The sequence below is a fragment of the Mobula hypostoma genome, chromosome 13 (assembly GCF_963921235.1).
Source record: "Mobula hypostoma chromosome 13, sMobHyp1.1, whole genome shotgun sequence".
Classification (NCBI taxonomy): Eukaryota; Metazoa; Chordata; class Chondrichthyes; order Myliobatiformes; family Myliobatidae; genus Mobula; species Mobula hypostoma.
Window position 1 is genome coordinate 88,790,667 of NC_086109.1, and position 18,268 is coordinate 88,808,934.

The 18,268-nt window shown below is 42.8% G+C and overlaps 1 long non-coding RNA gene across 3 annotated transcripts in view; it reads left to right on the top strand.

The window, feature by feature from the left end:
• The window catches only part of LOC134355765 (uncharacterized), a 70,890-nt gene that overhangs the window by 24,367 nt on the left and 28,255 nt on the right, over nucleotides 1-18,268 (top strand). For 2 of the 3 annotated variants that reach the window (XR_010020180.1, XR_010020179.1), the window contains one exon: nucleotides 5,149-5,222. This is a non-coding gene — a long non-coding RNA (uncharacterized LOC134355765). The remainder of the gene's footprint in view (nucleotides 1-5,148; nucleotides 5,223-18,268) is intronic. The other variant, XR_010020181.1, reaches the window with a different exon arrangement.

Sequence of the window (18,268 nt, forward strand, 5' to 3'; positions counted from 1 at the left end):
GCACCTCCTGGGTAATGACGGATGCCGTCTTCTTGAGGAATCATATTTTGAAGGTGTCCTTGATGTTGAGGAGGTTAGTGCCCAAGGTGGAGCTGGTTGAGTTCACAATTTTCTGCAGCTTTTTCCGGCCCTGTCCGGTGGCCTCTCAATAGCAGATGGTGATGCAATCAGTTAGAATGCTCTCCACGGCACATCAGTCGGAACTTGCAGGAGTCTTTGGTGACATGCCAAGTCTCCTCAAACTCCTTATGAAATATACCACTGTCATGCCTTTGTAATTGCATCAATATATTGGATGCAGAATAGATCTTTAGAGATGTTGACACCCAGGATCTTGGAGCTGCTGACCCTTTCCACTTCTGTTTCCTCGATGAGGACTGGTGCGGACTCCCTTGACTTCCCATTCCAGAAGTCCCACAGTCAAATCCTTGGCGTTACTGATATTAAGTGCAAGGTGCTTGTTGTGATGCCACTCAATCAGCTGAGCTACCTCGCTCCTGTATGCCTCTTCGTCACCATCTGAAATTCTGCCAACAACGTCTGTGTCATCAACAAATTTATAGATGACGTTTGAGCTGTTTCCAGCCACACGTTGTGGGTGTAGTGAGAGTGGAGCAGTGGGCTAAGCATTCGTTCTTGAAGTGTGTCAGTATTGATCGTTGGCGAGGAAGAGATGTTAGTTCTAATCTGCACTGACTATGGTGTCCCGGTGAGGAAGTCAAGGATCCAGTTGCAGAGCGAGGTAGAGTGGCCCAGGTTTTGGAGCTTATGGATTTGAACTGAGGGTATGATTTTGTTGAATGCTGAGCTGTAATAGCCAGCAGCAGCCTGACATATGTTTTGCTATTGTCCTGGTGATTCAAGGCCAATGAGATTGTATCCGCTGTAAACCTACTATAGTGAGTCCAGTTGCTACCGCTACATGACGATAATGTATAATGCGCCAATGAGCATTCGACATGTGCTGTGAGATGAAACACTGGTGGCTTTTCTTCTCTCTAGTTAAAGTTGTAATGACTTTCCAACCATGGAAAAGGTTGTCTCAGCAAGTGTAGCTTCTTTCCATACTATTCAGGGCATATCTATAAGTAATTCTACCTAAGAATTTGAACAAGAAAGCCAAAAAAATTAGTAAAGTAACTGAGTTGTACAGCAATGAAGTGCAGTATGAAATTAAGGATTAGCATCGTTTGTTACATGAAATTCGAAGCATACAGTGAAATGCGTCACTTGCGTCAAATCGAATCAGCGAAGGTGTGGTGGGGGCAGCCTGCAAGTGTCAACATGCTTCCGGCTCCCACATAATGCTGATTTACACTTGTGTGTCAACTCGACGCCGTCACCTACGCAAGTGACCTACGCGCGTTGTGAGCATTTATACTTGTGCGTTGGTGTGTCTGCATCGCTCTGCAATTCGGGCACATCGCGCATGCGCACACACCTGCCCGCGCAAGGCTTCATGGTCATGGTAGTCTTTCTCGGGATAAACAAGTTTAAAGCAAGCATCTTTTTTTCGTAAAAGTGAAATGTGTCCTCCATAATTTCGGAGGTCTGTAAAGCTTTATGGAAAGCATTGCAGCCAGGGTTCCTTCCCTGCCCTTCAGTCGCCCAATGGGAAGCTATTGCAGCGTAGGAGGACCAAGCGGACCAATCACAGTTGTTGCGGTCTGCGTTGCCGCGATGCGTAGTTACATTTTGGGAGAGGTGCACGTCAGGCTATGGCGTAGGGATCCGCGTAGGCTCTGCATAGGATTCACAGCGACGTTGTACTTGCGGCGTCGAGTTGACGCAGTAGTATAAATCAGCCTATAGCATGCCCATACTCACTAGCCCTAAATGTACATAGGTGGAATAAGGGAGGAAACTGGAGCACCTGGAGGAAATCCACATGATCATGGGGAGACCGTGGAAACTTCTTACAGACAGCAGTGGGATCCGGACCTCAATCTTACAGCAGGTGCTGTAAAACATTGCGCTAACTGCTACACTACCATGCCGCCCTGATTATTCGAAATGTTCATGAAGATGGATCATAAAGCACATTTTAACTGAAGTTATTTGAATAATTTTGTAATAAGATACTGTGAAATTCAAACTTACAATTATTTTCTTATCCTTGTCCTTTAATTAATGCTGACTTCACTATGTGTTTCCAGCATCTATCATGATTCTCATAAATTAATTGATTCACACAATCGAAACACTAAATGGATGCTCAGATGTATTTTGAAGAAGCAAGGGTGATGAATTTGAGTAAAAGTGTGGGAGCAGCTTCCAAATTAAGTGATTTATAATACAAATTAATCAGAAATTAATTAGGAGAGCATTCTAACTGGTTGCATCACCGTCTGGTATGGAGGGGCCACTGCACAGGATCAGAAGAAGCTGATCGGTCAGCTCCATCATGGGCACCAGTTTCTCCACCATCAAGGACATCTTCAAAAGGTGATACCTCAGAAGGGCAGCATCTACCATTAAGGGCCACCAGCATCCTGGACATGTTGCCATCAGAGGGGAGAATCTGAAGACACACGCTCAGCATTTTAGAAACAACTCCTTCCCCTCTCCCATCAGTTTTCTGAGGTCCATGAACCCATGAACACTACTTCACTGCTCTGCCCTCTTTTTGCACTATTTAGTTATGTTTTATATATTTCTTATTGCACCTTAGAGTAATTTTTACTGTCTCGCACTGTACTGCTGCTGCAAAACAATAAATTTCATGACATAGGTCAGTGATAATAAGCCTGGTTCTGAAAAATATATTCTTCCAGTTCCACAGCTAATTGGAGATATGCAACTGGCCAGAGGATAGGGTGCTTATCTGCATCTACACAAGTTAGTCCACAGCTGTGATATATTATTCCATATGAAACTTCGTATGACAATAGGTAACTACAAGCTAGTGATCCTTAATCATTATGTGCTATGTCGTATGACATAGGCAAAACTGGAGACCATGATTGTTCTTGGCAGATTTTTCTACAGAAGTGGTGTGCCGTTGCCTTCTTCTGGACAGTGGCAGAGCGGGCGACCCCAGCCATTATCAATACTCTTCAGAGATTGACTGCCTGGTGTCAGTAGGCAGATTACGCTGCCAATTATACATAGTTGTAAAGCAATGTCAGCTGGATTTTGTGTGAAGGAAATTTTGCCTCTGTAATTAGGTTAAGATTTTCAAGTAGCTAGTTAAAATGATCGATGAAGGCAGGGTGGTAGCTGATGTCTGTATGGACTATAGAAGGGCATTGACAAGGTCACACATCATAGGCTAAACATCACAGGTTAAGGTATGTGGAATACAAGAAGAGTTGTTAATCAAATCTAACATTGTTTGTTGATGAGAGGCAGAGGACGATGATGAAATTATGTTTTTTCTGATTGAAAATCTAGGAACAGTGGTTTACCACAGGGATCAGTGCTGGGAGCCTTCTTGTTTGCAACATACAGTGTATTAACACTTGCACATAAGTGGAGGAGGTTCATTAATAAATTTGTGGGTTTCACAAAACTTGATGGTGTTGTGGATAGCAAGAAAGGTTCTCTAAGGTCAGAGCAGGATGTAGATCAGATGGGATGTTGGGCAGATGGAATTTAATTCTGATATGTGTGAGGTTATGCATTTTGAGAATTCAAATTGAGGTAGCACATATATAGTTAATGGTAAGGCATTAAGGGATATTAATGAACAGAGGGGCCTTGGAGTTTAAGTTCATAATTTCCTGAAGTTGGCAACATAGGTAGATACAACGACAAAGAATCTTGCCTTCAAAGGTCAGAACAAAGTATATGAAAAACTGGGATGGTATGTTCCTACAATACAAAGCACCATTTAGCCTGCTCTTGGAGTATTGTGTGAAGTTCTGGTCCCTGCACTATAGGAAGAATGTGATTGCATTGGAGAGATACAGAGGAGATTCACCAGGATGATGCCTGGACTGGAGGACTCTGTTATGAGGAGAGATTAGATAGGTTGGTCTGCTTTTCCCTGAAGTGAAGGTGGAGGTCTGACCTGACAGAAGGATACAAAATTATGAGAGAAAAATGGGGAAGGAAGTAGGTTGAAGATTGTGAGGTAGAGAATCAGTGGGGGATTAGGTAAAGAGTTTGGGCAGAGTTAGAGAGAGGATTTGGGATAGGAATTGGAGAAAGGCTTGGGTGTGGGTGAAGATTAGGAGTGAGTTAGAGGAAGAACTGGGATAGGAGAGGTTCAGGTTCAGGTGAAGAGATGGTTGAGTCCTCTTTACAGCTTTGTGGATGCATAATTGAATTCACACTTTCACAACATAATTACTGTGTACAGTGATGGTGTCATTGCCATTTATGCCTCCGTTAGACCCATCTTTGTTCATTCTCATCCCATCAGCTCACCAATTTGCTTCACTGCATCATTCCTTTTGACCTTTAATCCAATCCTTAGTGGCCTCAGATTTAATGCATGCAACAATCCCTCATTTGACACCACAAAGTCTGAGAAATTATGAAATGACAACAGGGCTTTATTCCAAGATGATGACTGAAACTCATTTTGCTGCGGAGCAGAGGAAATTTTATTGAAAAGGTCAGATTCAAAAGTAATTATTCACTTCAATCTCATGACATTTTCTATCCTTTGGTTTCTTTTAAATTATATTTTTTGCTTAAATGCAATATTTTAGAAAATCATTTAAATGTAAATCATGGACAGCAATGTTATCATCCTGGAAACCGGCTGACAATCATGTCCTAAGGCAGAGCAGTGTGCTGCCTTTGGATTAACACGCACACATTGAAATGCCAATATTGCTGAAGCATCCCCGTTTAATGACGATGTCTACCAAATGTAATCCAGTTCCCTCCTGTTACTGGGTTCAGGAGATCCCCTTTCCCTCACATTCCCCCCCCCCCCGTGAGATCATGATTTAAACAGAATCATGCTTTTGATGCAAAATAGCGCAAATCAAAAAATCCATGCAAAAATAATCCCAAAAAAAAAGCACTGAGGTTAATGACCATTTTTATGGGGTTTGGATTTGTTTGACTTCCAGTCTCGGGTGTAGGAAACTAAAATGATATACAGCATGAATGATTTTGTATCTTTGGTTTCCATTTAATATCCCAGCTGTCCGGGAGCCATAGTTAATACTGATGTACTGTATATTTCCTCAGGTGCTGGCAGCCCCAGGTCCATCACACGAATGGAAAATTGTCATCTGGAGAGTGAGTAAAGTCCAAAGTTCAAAGTATGTATATATATCACCACGTACTATCCTGAGAATCATTTTCCTACAGGTGTTCTCAGTGGAACAAAGAAATACAATTGAATCAACAGAAAAAACACACATGAGGACTGAAAAGCATTCGAAGTGCAAACGGAGGCAAACTGTGCAAATGAGTACAAAAAAAAACAAGCAAATAATAAATAAATCAATAAATAAATCGATTCTGAGAACATGAGTTATCGAGTGAGTCCTTGAAAGTAAGCCCAAGCCCATAGGTTGTGGAATCAGTTCAGTGCTGAGGTGAGTGAAGGTTCAGGAGTTCATGTAGGTTCCACGCTGGTTCAGGAGTCTGATGGTTGAAGGGTAATAATAGTTCCTAAATCTGGTGGTATGGGATCTTCTGCTCCTGTACCTCCTTCCTGATGGCAGCAGTGAGAAGAGAGCATGGTCTAGATGGTGGGGGTCCTTAGATTAGATTAGATTATGAGGACACGCAGTCCTCTTTTATTGTCATTTAGTAATGCATGCATTAAGAAATGATACAATGTTTCTCCAGAATGATATCACAGAAACACAAGTCAAACCAACTGAAAAACTGACAAAAACCACATAATTATAACATATAGTTACAACAGTGCAAAGCAATACCGTAATTTGATGAAGAACAGACCATGGGCACAGTAAAAAGAAGTCTCAAAGTCTCTCGAAAGTCCCATCATCTCACACAGATGATAGAAGGAAGAAAAAAAACTCTTCCTGCCATGAGCCTCCAGCAAACTTGCCGATGCAGCATCCTGGAAGCACACGACCACAGCTGACTCCTGAGTCCATCCAAAAAGCCTGAGCCTCCGACCAGCCCTCCGACACCGAGCACCGAGCAACATCTCTGCTGAGCGCTTTGACCCCGGCCCTAGCAACAGGCAATAGGCAAAGCGGAGGATTTGGGGCCTTCCCCTCCGGAGATTCTCGATTGCACCTTGATGGTGGATACTGCTTTCTTGAGGCTTTCTTGTAGAATCCTTGAAAGTGAGTCCATAGGTTGTGGAATCAGATCAGTGTTGAGGTGTGTTGGCCCGTGGCCAGGTGGTTAAGGTGCCGGTCTAGTGATCTGAAGGTCGCTAGTTCAAGCCCCAGCTGAGGCAACGTGTTGTGTCCTTGAGCAAGGCACTTAACTATATATTGTTCTGCAACGACACCGGTGCCAAGCTGTATCGGCCTTAATGCCCTTCCTTTGGACAACATCGGTGGCGTGGAGATGGGAGACTTGCAGCATGGGCAACTGCCGGTCTTCCATACAACCTTGCCCAGGCCTGCGCCCTGGAAACCTTCCAAGGCGCAAATCCATGGTCTCACAAGACTAACGGATGCCTAAGATTGAGGTGAGTGAAGTTATCCATGCTGGTGCAGGAGCCTGATCGTTGAAGGGTACTGTAGGAGAAGTTACTTCACTCTTTTTTGCAAGGGAAGGAGTGTGATATCACATAGGGCCCATATCCTGACCTCACCCAGACATGCACCTTCCAGTATGGACGTAGGATAAAGATCACTTCCACCCTGGTCCCACTTTTTCACCGCCACATGCCCCTATGACAGAGAGGTTCCAAGGTCATTTGTAGTGCGATAATCATCCCTCAGGCAGATCCCGCTCCGTGTTCCTCCCTGAAATAAGCAGTTTAAGTAAGAGACATTATTTACCCAGCAACCTGTATACCTGACTCTTTAATGCAAACATCTAATCAGTCAATCATGTAGGAGCCATTCAGACATTGTCAAATGGCCCAGTTGTTGTTTAGACCAAATATCAGAATGGGGAAGAAATGTGATCTAAGTGACTTTCATTGTGAATTGATTGTTAGTGGTTTAATAGGGTGGTTTGAGTATCTCAGAAATTGCTGATCTCCTGGGATTTAATTTATTTATTGAGATACAGCATGGAATATGCCCTTCCAGGCCTTTGAGTCGTGTCACCCAGCAACCCCCAATCTAACCCTATCCTAATCACAGGAAAGTTTACAATGACCAATTAACCTACCAACTGGTATCTTTGGATTGTGCGAGGAAACCAGAGCACCCAAAGAAAAACTATGTGATCACGAGGTGAATATACAGACTCCTTACAGATAGGAGTGGGAATTGAACCCAGGTCACTGGTATTGTAAAGCGTTGTGCTAACCACTATGCCACCCTATTTTCATGCACAATCCTCTCTAGCGTTTACAGGCAATGGTGCAAAAAAACACAAAAAAAAAATCCGGTGGACAGCAGTTCTGTGGGTGAAAATGCCTGTTAAAGAGAGAAGTCAGGGGAGGATGGCCAGACTGACTCAAGCTGACAGGAAGGTGACAGTAACTGAAATTACAACAGTGGTGTGTAGAAGAGCATCTCTAAATGTACAACAGGTCGAACCTTGAAGTGGATGGACTACAGCAGCAGAAGACCATGAACATGCACCCAGCGGCCACTTCATTAGGTAGGGAGGTGCAAAATAATGTAGCCACTGAGTGTATAAATTTTCATGCAGCAATGTGAAAAAATGGAATCTCAAGGAATTATGGATGAAACCCACATCAAAACTCAAATTGATTATTTTAAAAACATACATATTTCAATCCTTTACCACCCCTCCCAGACACTCACTATTTTTCGGCAATGTTACTTTGTTGATATCAAAGAGAATTTTATACAGTTGCCTGCATAGCAAATTGTTCTTTTATCTGCATTTGCCAAATGACTCACAATAAATGGATCTTCTTAATAACACAATCAGTAGACACGGTTGCATGACGGATAGCCACAGCATAACCCTCATAACCTCCTCCTTTTAAAGGCCCCCAGGCAGCAAGAGAAAAAGCAAGTAATAAATATTCATTGGGGCGAAGAACTGTTTTTATCCCATTTTCTTATTGCATAGATCATTCACAGTGGAGTCGGGAAGTGATCCTAATACTCAAAGTGAGCTTTGTAGACTGTCAGGAATAAGATAAATGATTTCGAGAGGAAGAATGCAAAATCCATTGGATTGGTTTGAAGTCTATCAGGTTGCTCGTGCTTTGTATTCAGGACCAGTTTCGAATTGTCACATCGTGATGTGTTACAGTGTCAGGTTTTAACTTATTAGGTCCTGTATCTGTTATTAACCTCTCTGTCATGCTTGAAGCCACTAGAATGAAGAAAACAAAAGAATCTGATGGAATCATTTTAGCGGAGGTTTTGCAACTAAAACATTCAGCTGAGAGCAACAGCTGTGGAGACAGCACACAGATTTACACCTTGATCCACTCTATTGTTTTTGCTTTGAATGAATCTCTGATTTAGTGGCGTGGTTTTCATTTTAAAATCCTGCGTTAGTAGATTATCCTGACACAGGTTTCATTTTCTCTGTTCTCTGTTCCCATGGCAGATTGTAATATCGAAGCAGCAAGCTGCTGGCCTCCCCTCTCTTTGTAGCTGTAGCAGTATCTCTCTCTCCCTCACTAGTGAAAGAGTGATTGGCTGAGGAGACAAAGTATTGGGATGGACAGTAGTTTTTGATGGACTCTGGGGGCTTTGCTATTGCTTGCATGGTGGGGGGGCGGTGCTTAATGCTTTTGCTGCTGGTTGTGTGTGGGAGTGGGGGCTTTGGGATTGTGACTTTTTCTGTCATTCATTCTGCGGGTTTTTTTCTGTTTTGTGGATGTCTGTGAAGAGTAAGAATTTCAGGTTGCGTGATATAACTCATACTTTATTGTCGCCAAACAATTCATACTAGAATGTACAGTCATCACAGCGATATTTGATTCTGTGCTTCCCACTCCCTGGATTACAAATATTAAACATTAAAAATAGTAAAAATTAGTAAATATTATAAATTTAAATTATAAATCATAAATAGAAAATAGAAAAATGGAAAGTAAAGTAGTGCAAAAAAAAACCGAGAGGCAGGTCCAGATATTTGGAGGGTACGGCCCAGATCCGGGTCAGGATCCGTTCAGCAGTCTTATCACAGTTGGAAAGAAGCTGTCCCCAAATCTGGCCGTACGAGTCTTCAAGCTCCTGAGCCTTCTCCCGGAGGGAAGAGGGGCGAAAAGTGTGTTGGCTGGGTGGGTCGTATCCTTGATTATCCTGGCAGCAATGCTCCGACAGCGTGTGGTGTAAAGTGAGTCCAAGGACGGAAGATTAGTTTGTGTGATGTGCTGCGCCGTGTTCACGATCTTCTGCAGCTTCTTTCGGTCTTGGACAGGACAACTTCCATACCAGGTTGTGATGCACCCTAGAAGATTGCTTTCTACAGCGCATCTATAAAAATTAGTGAGGGTTTTAGGGGACAGGCCAAACTTCTTTAGTTTTCTCAGGAAGTAAAGGCGCTGGTGGGCCTTCTTGCCAGTGAACTCTGCTTGGTTGGACCAAGTCAGGTCATTTGTGATATTGACTCCGAGGAACTTAAAGCTCTTGACCTGTTCCTACACACAGTCTCTGATATTAACTTGAACCATTGAACTACTTATCGTTACTGATGACTCATTACAACATGGGCCTAGAAATCCAATTGCAAAAGATTTTTTTTTGGAAACAACTCATGATCAAAATTTGATTTCACCTGCAGTAAAACATGGAAGCAGCCATTTCTGGTTCATTTCACATCACCCTGGACATTCCACCCATCATTGCTGAGATAGCAATGCTTTTCTAGTAAAGCATAAAAACAAGACATTCTGCAGATGCTGAAAATCTTGAGCAATACACACAAAATGCTGGAGGAACGCAGCAGATCAGGGCTTCCTCACCCAACCCAATCTCTCCCTCTCCAGTAGCAGAAGAACCCTACACTGTGGTCCATCCCCACTGAGTTAATTAATTCTCTATGAGTTACACCTTCCAGAAGTACTATCACTGTCTTTTCAGACCACTAATGTCTACTTACAGATTCCTGGTTTAACTGACAGATGTTATTGTCAAGGTCAAATTAAGCTTATTATCAAAGTACTTACGTTGCCATATACTACCTCAAGATTCATTTTCTTGCAAGCGTTTACAGGAATATAAAGAAATAAATAGAATTTATGAAAAGACTAGGACTGACAAACAGCCAATGTGCAAAAGAAGACAAGTTGTGCAAATTTTAAAATATTGCACTTTGAATAGCCTTTGACATCCAAGTCCAGCTCCTGGCCTTCACATGTGGCTTGGCTTCTAAGCCCAGTGGAACCATTTCTATTGACAGAAGGGCCAAAGACGGGTTACTGGCACCTTAAAAACAGTCACTTTGAGCAGACGGGGCTCATCAGCCCTTGATCCCAATCCTCTGCTGCCTTGTGGCTATACCCGCTCTTGCGAAAGGCTTCAGGAGTAAACCCTGAGGAAAAGTCCTGAGCTGGGGTCCTAAGGCAGTCCTATATTGAGTTCAATGCTGACTGGCAAGTCCTGGTACGCTGCAGGTGCCAAACTGTATCGGTCTCTGCCGTTCCTTTGGGTTCATCGGATGCATGGAGAGAAGGAGCTTGCTGCATGGGCAACAGCTTGCTCTCTTGTAATACTGCCCTGGCTTGCGTATCACATAGACAGCTGGCACACAACGTTCATGGTCGACCCCAACAGAACAGAGTGCCTCAAGTAAATAAATAAATAGATAGATGTAAGTAAATGGATAGATACACACTACATTCTATACCTACATAAATAGATTTTAAAGATATCTAAATCAAACAATCAAACATTGTTCAGCTAATGCTTGTGCAGCATTGTACAGCTAAATGAACCCTTGGACACTACCTCACTTTTTTATCACACAGTATTTTGCAAGTTTTTTAAATCTATTCAATATATGTAGACTGTGATTGATTTACTTATTTACTATTTTTATTTTTATTTTATTTATGATTTTTTTCTTCTATATTATGTATTGCATTGAACTGCTGCTGCTAAGTTAACAAATTTCACGTCGTATGCCGGTGATAATGAACCTGATTCTGATTCTGAAATTGTCCGAGGTGAATGTATTTTCCTGAGCCCAGCAGCCCAGGTTGACTCCTGACTGCAGAACTGATGTTTATATCTCCCACTATTTCTTTTGTACTTCAGAATAGCTTCACAATCAGAAGCACAGAAAAATAGGAATGTGCATGGGTTATTTGGCCACTTGAACCTGCTCGGTCATTCTAGTTGATCATGACATTCCTCTATCACTATACCATATCCCTTCATGATTTTTATATATAGAAATCCTTGCAACTTGTAAATATCAGGATCCACAGCCTTCCATGTTAGAGAATAGTCTTACCTCGAAAGAAGAAAATTCTTAATGTTTTACCCCATGTCCTGAGATTGTGAATCCTGGTCATAGACCACACAGTCCTGGGAAACATCCTCCCTGCACTCATCCAATCAATTCCTGTCAGCATTTTGTATGTTTCACTGAGGCCTAGTCTTATTTTTCTAAACTCTGGTAAATATAAACAAAGTTGACCCAGTCTCTCTTCTTGGTCCCACCATCTTAATAGGTGCCCTAAACTGGTCATCAACACTGAGATTCTGTATTGTAAATTTATCACGTAGACCTGAGCTATGGCATTGAGTATATTTAATGCAGAGGTTGATAAGCTCTCTTAATTAGTAAGGATGTCAAAGGTTATGTGGAGAACGCGGTTTGAAAGGGGTAATAAATTGAGAGAGATAATAAATCAGCCATCTCTCAAAGACCAACCCTATGTCCCTGCCATGAGGGGTGGAAATGGGTAAGGCCGGCCGACAGGGCTCTGGTGAAGCTGTACAGGTTAACTCCAACCATACCATTGACTTTGGATGATGGTGACAGGAGGTCATTGATGGCCTCTGCTCCACTAGGAGCTAAGGGACTAAGAAGAAGAAACAAATCAGCCACAATTGAATGGAGGAGCAGACTCAATGGGCCAAATGGCCTAATTTTGCTGTGCCTTCTGGTCTTATGGCATTTTGAGTAAACTATCGTCTTTTAGATAAGTCAGCCTTGGCTAGGTTTATCTGTCTACGGTGCTGGACTATAAACCTCTTTTCAATGGTTGCCAATTTCCTGCTTCAATAGATTCAGTATACGGTACTCATATTTTTTCTGCTTTTAAAAATAAGCTTTATTCATAATTATATAGACAGGAAATACAACACAATCAGTACATGGCTTTCTTTACATTCATTGTATCATTAAATCAATACATTAATTGTGCCATCAAACCATTACATTCTATTTACAATGCACTAAAGTAACTCATATTTCCGCTTTTATATTCTCTTGATACAGCATTATACAAAATCCTTGTCAGCATTTTTCCACAGCTTTATTTGGAACCTCAAGAGTTCCTTGTTCCTATAAAGCACCACGATGATTGGAGATAATTCCACAGGATATTGAACTTTGCTGGTCTGTCCAAATAGGCTGATGAAGGTGGGGGAAGCGCACACTGTCCCAAACATTATGATTTCGTCAGTGGTTTCCAGTCATCTGAGATGAGCGTGGAAAAGTGTGCAGATGTATCCCTCGATATTTTCCCCAGCTTCCTTTAAATTATTGGCCAGATCCTGCCTGGGACTATTCCATGAGGGCAGCATCATGCTTAAACATGGCGGAAGAAGGCCTCTGTACTTGAGCGATCCCTTTCTCTCGCTCTCTCTCTTCTGCTGGCAAGTGAAAGCCTGTCGGTCCCCGAGATAGGGGGCTTGGAGAGGCAACACAGAAGATTGTAACATGGGAACAGCTAGTTGCTAGTCTCTGGTCTCGTTGTTGCAAGAAAGACTTCTCTCTCCCTCGATGGAGAGACGGAGCCTCTCTGAGATACCAAACTACTGGTTTATGGACTGTAGTTTCTTTATGAACCCTGGATCAAGGTCTCTTTGGGGGGGGGGATTCTGCTATTGCTTGCATAGTGGGGGGTGGGGAGGTCGGTGTTTCTGCTGGCGCAAGTGGGGAGAGGGAGAGGGTGAGGGGCAATGCCTTTGTTACTGCTTGTGCGATGGGAGGGAGGACAAGGGGCTTTGGGGTTCTGATGTTTCTATCATTCATTTTATGGGGCTTTTTGTTTCGTGGATGACTGTGAAGAGTAAATATTTCAGGTTGTATACTGTATACAGTCTCTGATACTAAGTGAACAATTTGAACTTTTTGAAACACCTGGAATAAATCACAGAACCCTGTACCCTGCCACTCTTTTTTGGGTGTGAAACATGCTTTTTCTCTATCTTAGTGAAAACATCTGCTGTGGCTCAGCGTCAGCACTCTCACCTCCGAGTCAGATCCCAGCCTAAAGAAATGAGCAAATAATCCAGGGCAATACTTCAGAGAGAGGACAACTGACAAAGTGCTTTACTGTGAGCGATGTCATTTTCAGAAGGATTAACAAATGAAAACTCCCACTGACTTTTCATTTGATCATAAAACACTTCCTGACAATATGTCAGGAAAAGCAGAAGAATTTCAGAATCAGAATCAGAATTGGGTTTATTGTCACTGACATATGTCGTGAAATTTTTTGTTATGTGGCAACAGTACAGAGCAAATATTACAATAAAAAATATATACCGTACTATGTAAAAGTCTTAGGCACACGCACACATATATATATGGTGCTTAAGGCTTTTACACAGTTCTGTACTTGTCAATGTGAAGTGGAGATTGAGTTTTTAAATCTGGCAAGATCAAAGGATGTTAGGAATGGTGAGGGCGGAGAGCTGCGGGAGGGTTGCGAAACAGGTGGCAGAGATGGAGTGCCTGAGGTGGGGGGATAGTGTCAGTACAGACACACACAGCCCTGAGACACCGGGCAAGGTCATTTGATTCCAAACAAGTGGTTTATTGGTCATTACAGAAAGTCTCTCTGGTGCTTCCCACTCCCTCCCTTCTCCCTTCCCCTTTTCCCAAACATGATTCACTCCCCCGTCCCCTTTCCACTTCCGACCACAATAGAGACCCATATCAGAATCAGCTTTATCATCACTTGTATGTCATGATTTATTTTTGTGGCAGCAGTACAGTACAATACATAAATTTACTAGTGGTAAATGGTAAAAAGTCTTAGACACCCTAGCGCTCTCTCTCTCTCTCTCGATTATATATATGTGTGTGTGTGTGTGTGTCTTTTTGCGAAGTACTATATATAAAATAAAATGTAGTGCTAAAAGAGAGCAAAAATAGTGATGTGATTTTCACAGGTTCATAGACCATTCAGAAATCTAGTGGCTGAACGGAAGAAGCTGTTCCTAAAACAACTAATACATACAGTGTTTTAGAATTTCATCAAGGTGTAGAAGGCTGTGGAGCAAGTACTAAGAAATGGGATTATCCTGGACGTGTTCGGCACAGACATGGTGGGCTAAAGGCCTGCTTCAGTGCTGTATTGTTCCCAGACTCCGATTATCCACATATTCTGCTGATGTTTCACCCTCCACCAACTCCAGGGCCCCCACCACGAAAGGGCATGCTCTCTCTTGCTGTCGCTATTGGGAAGGAGGTCCCACACCACCAGGTGCAGGAACAGTTATTGCCCTAAAAGCATCAGGCTCCTGAAATGTGGATAACTTCACTCACCTCAACACTGAACTGATGCCACAACGACAACCATTTTCAAAGACTCCACAACTCATGTTCTCAATTATTATTATTATTATTATTAGATTTTTCTTTTTCGTATTTGCACAATTTGTCATCTTCTACACATCGGTTGCTTACCCATCTTTTTTTGGTGTATTTACTTACTTGGATTTACTGTGTAGAACAGGCCCTTCCAGCCCAACGAGCCGCACTACCCAGCAACTCACCTATTTAACTCTAGCCTAATCACGGGACAATTCCCAGTGACCAATTAACCTACTAACAGCTACATCTTTGTGCTGCGGGAGGAAACTGGAGCATCTGGAGGTTATGTTTCTTTGTATCTATTGTGAATGCCTGCAAAAAATGTATCTCTGGCCGGTTAGCCTAACGTCGGTGGTGGGGAAACTGCTGGAGTCAGTTATCAAGGATGTGATAACAGCACATTTGGAAAGCGGTGAAATGATCGGACAAAGTCAGCATGGATTTGTGAAAGGAAAATCATGTCTGACGAATCTCATAGAATTTTTTGAGGATGTAACTAGTAGAGTGGATAGGGGAGAACCAGTGGATGTGGTATATTTGGATTTTCAAAAGGCTTTTGACAAGGTCCCACATAGGAGATTAGTGTGCAAACTTAAAGCACACGGTATTGGGGGTAAGGTATTGGTGTGGGTGGAGAATTGGTTAGCAGACAGGAAGCAAAGAGTGGGAATAAACGGGACCTTTTCAGAATGGCAGGCGGTGACTAGTGGGGTACCGCAAGGCTCAGTGCTGGGACCCCAGTTGTTTACAATATATATTAATGACTTGGATGAGGGAATTAAATGCAGCATCTCCAAGTTTGCGGATGACACGAAGCTGGGTGGCAGTGTTAGCAGTGAGGAGGATGCTAAGAGGATGCAGGGTGACTTGGATAGGTTGGGTGAGTGGGCAAACTCATGGCAGATGCAATTTAATGTGGATAAATGTGAAGTTATCCACTTTGGTGGCAAAAATAGGAAAACAGATTATTATCTGAATGGTGGCCGATTAGGAAAAGGGGAGGTGCAACGAGACCTGGATGTCATTATACACCAGTCATTGAAAGTGGGCATGCAGGTACAGCAGGCGGTGAAAAAGGCGAACGGTATGCTGGCATTTATAGCGAGAGGATTCGAGTACAGGAGCAGGGAGGTACTACTGCAGTTGTACAAGGCCTTGGTGAGACCACACCTGGAGTATTGTGTGCAGTTTTGGTCCCCTAATCTGAGGAAAGACATCTTTGCCATAGAGGGAGTACAAAGAAGGTTCACCAGATTGATTCCTGGGATGGCAGGTCTTTCATATGAAGAAAGACTGGATGAACTGGGCTTGTACTCGTTGGAATTTAGAAGATTGAGGGGGGATCTGATTGAAACGTATAAGATCCTAAAGGGATTGGACAGGCTAGATGCAGGAAGATTGTTCCCGATGTTGGGGAGGTCTAGAACGAGGGGTCACAGTTTGAGGATAGAGGGGAAGCCTTTTAGGACCGAGGTTAGGAAAAACTTCTTCACACAGAGAGTGGTGAATCTGTGGAATTCTCTGCCACAGCAAACTGTTGAGGCCAGTTCATTAGCTATGTTTAAAAGGAAGTTAGATATGGCCCTTGTGGCTACAGGGGTCAGGGGGTATGGAGGGAAGGCTGGGTTCTGAGTTGGATGATCAGCCATGATCATAATAAATGGCGGTGCAGGCTCGAAGGGCCGAATGGCCTACTCCTGCACCTATTTTCTATGTTTCTATGTTTCTATATAGCGGCGGTCCCCAACCACTGGGCCGCGGACCGGTGCTGGGCCGCAAAGCATGTGCTACCAGTCCGCGAGGAAACGATATGAGTCAGCTGCACCTTTCCTCATTCCCTGTCACACACTGTTGAACTTGAACATAGGGTTGCCAACTGTCCCATATTTGCTGGGACATCCCATATATCGGGCTAAATCGGTTTGTCCCATACGGGACCGCCCTTGTCCCGTATTCCCCCCGCTAAGGTAAAGCGTTCCTATGAAACCTTTCGTGCTGAAATGGCGTAAAGCGAAGAAGCAATTACCATTAATTTATACGGGAAAAATTTTTGAGCGTTCCCAGACCCAAAAAATAACCTACCAAATCGTACCAAGTAACACATAAAACCAAAAATAACACTAACATATAGTAAAAGCAGGAATGATTTGATAAACACACAGCCTATATAAAGAAGAAATAATGTATGTACAGTATAGTCGGGAAGATTAAGCCAAAACTGATTTGTGGGAAAAAAATTGGCACGTACGCGCATGCACACACAGGTGTCCGCGCAAGGCTTCATGGTCATGGTAGTCTTTCCTGGGGTAAACACAAGTGTCCCGTATTTGACTGCTACTTTTGTCCCTTATTTGGGAGTGAGAAAGTTGGCAACCCTAACTGTTAAAGACATGTTGAGGTGAGTTTCACCCTACTTGAACATCCTTCCCCCCCCACCGCCCCAGTTGGCCAGTCCGCAAGAATATTGTCAATATTAAACCAGTCCGCGGTGCAAAAAAGGTTGGGGACCCCTGGTATATAGTCTCATATACGTACTTTGATAATGAATTTACTTTGAGCTTTGAACTACAGCACACCTTGTGGTGACATTGTTTCCATAATAATAATGCCTACACAGTAACAGTAATGACACTTTGAAAGTAGTTCATTGCTTGTACTTTGTGATATTCTGAAGTCACGATTGCATTTTAAGGTTGATGTCCTTGTAATAAATGCTTCTGCATTTAACTTGCATTTTTGTCATCAATTCCATTAAATTTACATTGCAAAATTAAACAGTTGACACTTAAACCAGATTACTCAATTGTTTCATGTGTCTCACCCTATGAGAACTCTTCATGGGTGTACAGTATTGTCATGGTTTAGTTACTGGACTGTCATCCTGAATATTACCATCATGGCAGCTAGGGGATTTAAATCTGGAGTTGGAGTTCTGATAGGCGGCTAGTATAGACCATATTAGACCTTGTTTCTAACCTCTGCCACAACTGTACAATCCATTAAGAAATGCATATGCTGATCACTTGGTGCATGAAGGCTAACAACGTTTTACAAACCATATTCAGGTCCAGCACTTAATTTATATTTAAGATAATCTTGTGCCACAGTTCTAATACACTCATTTCACAAACAACAGAAAATCTGTAGATGATGGAAATCAAAGTAACACACACAAATGCTGGAGGAACTCAGTAGGCCAGGCAGCACCTATAGAAAAGAGTACACAGTTGACGTTTCAGGCCGAGGCCCTTCATCAGGACTGGAAAAAAGAGATGAAAATTCAGAGTAAGAAGGTGGGGAGAGGGGGAGGAGGAAGAAGTACAAGGTGATAGGTGAAATTGGGAGAGGGGGGTGGGGTGAAGTAAAGAGCTGGGAAGTTGATTGGTGAAAGAGACGCCAATCGTGATGAGGCCGCAAACAGGTTGGAGGAGCAACAACACCTTATACTCTGCTTAGCTAGCCTCCAACCTGATGGCATGAACATTGATTT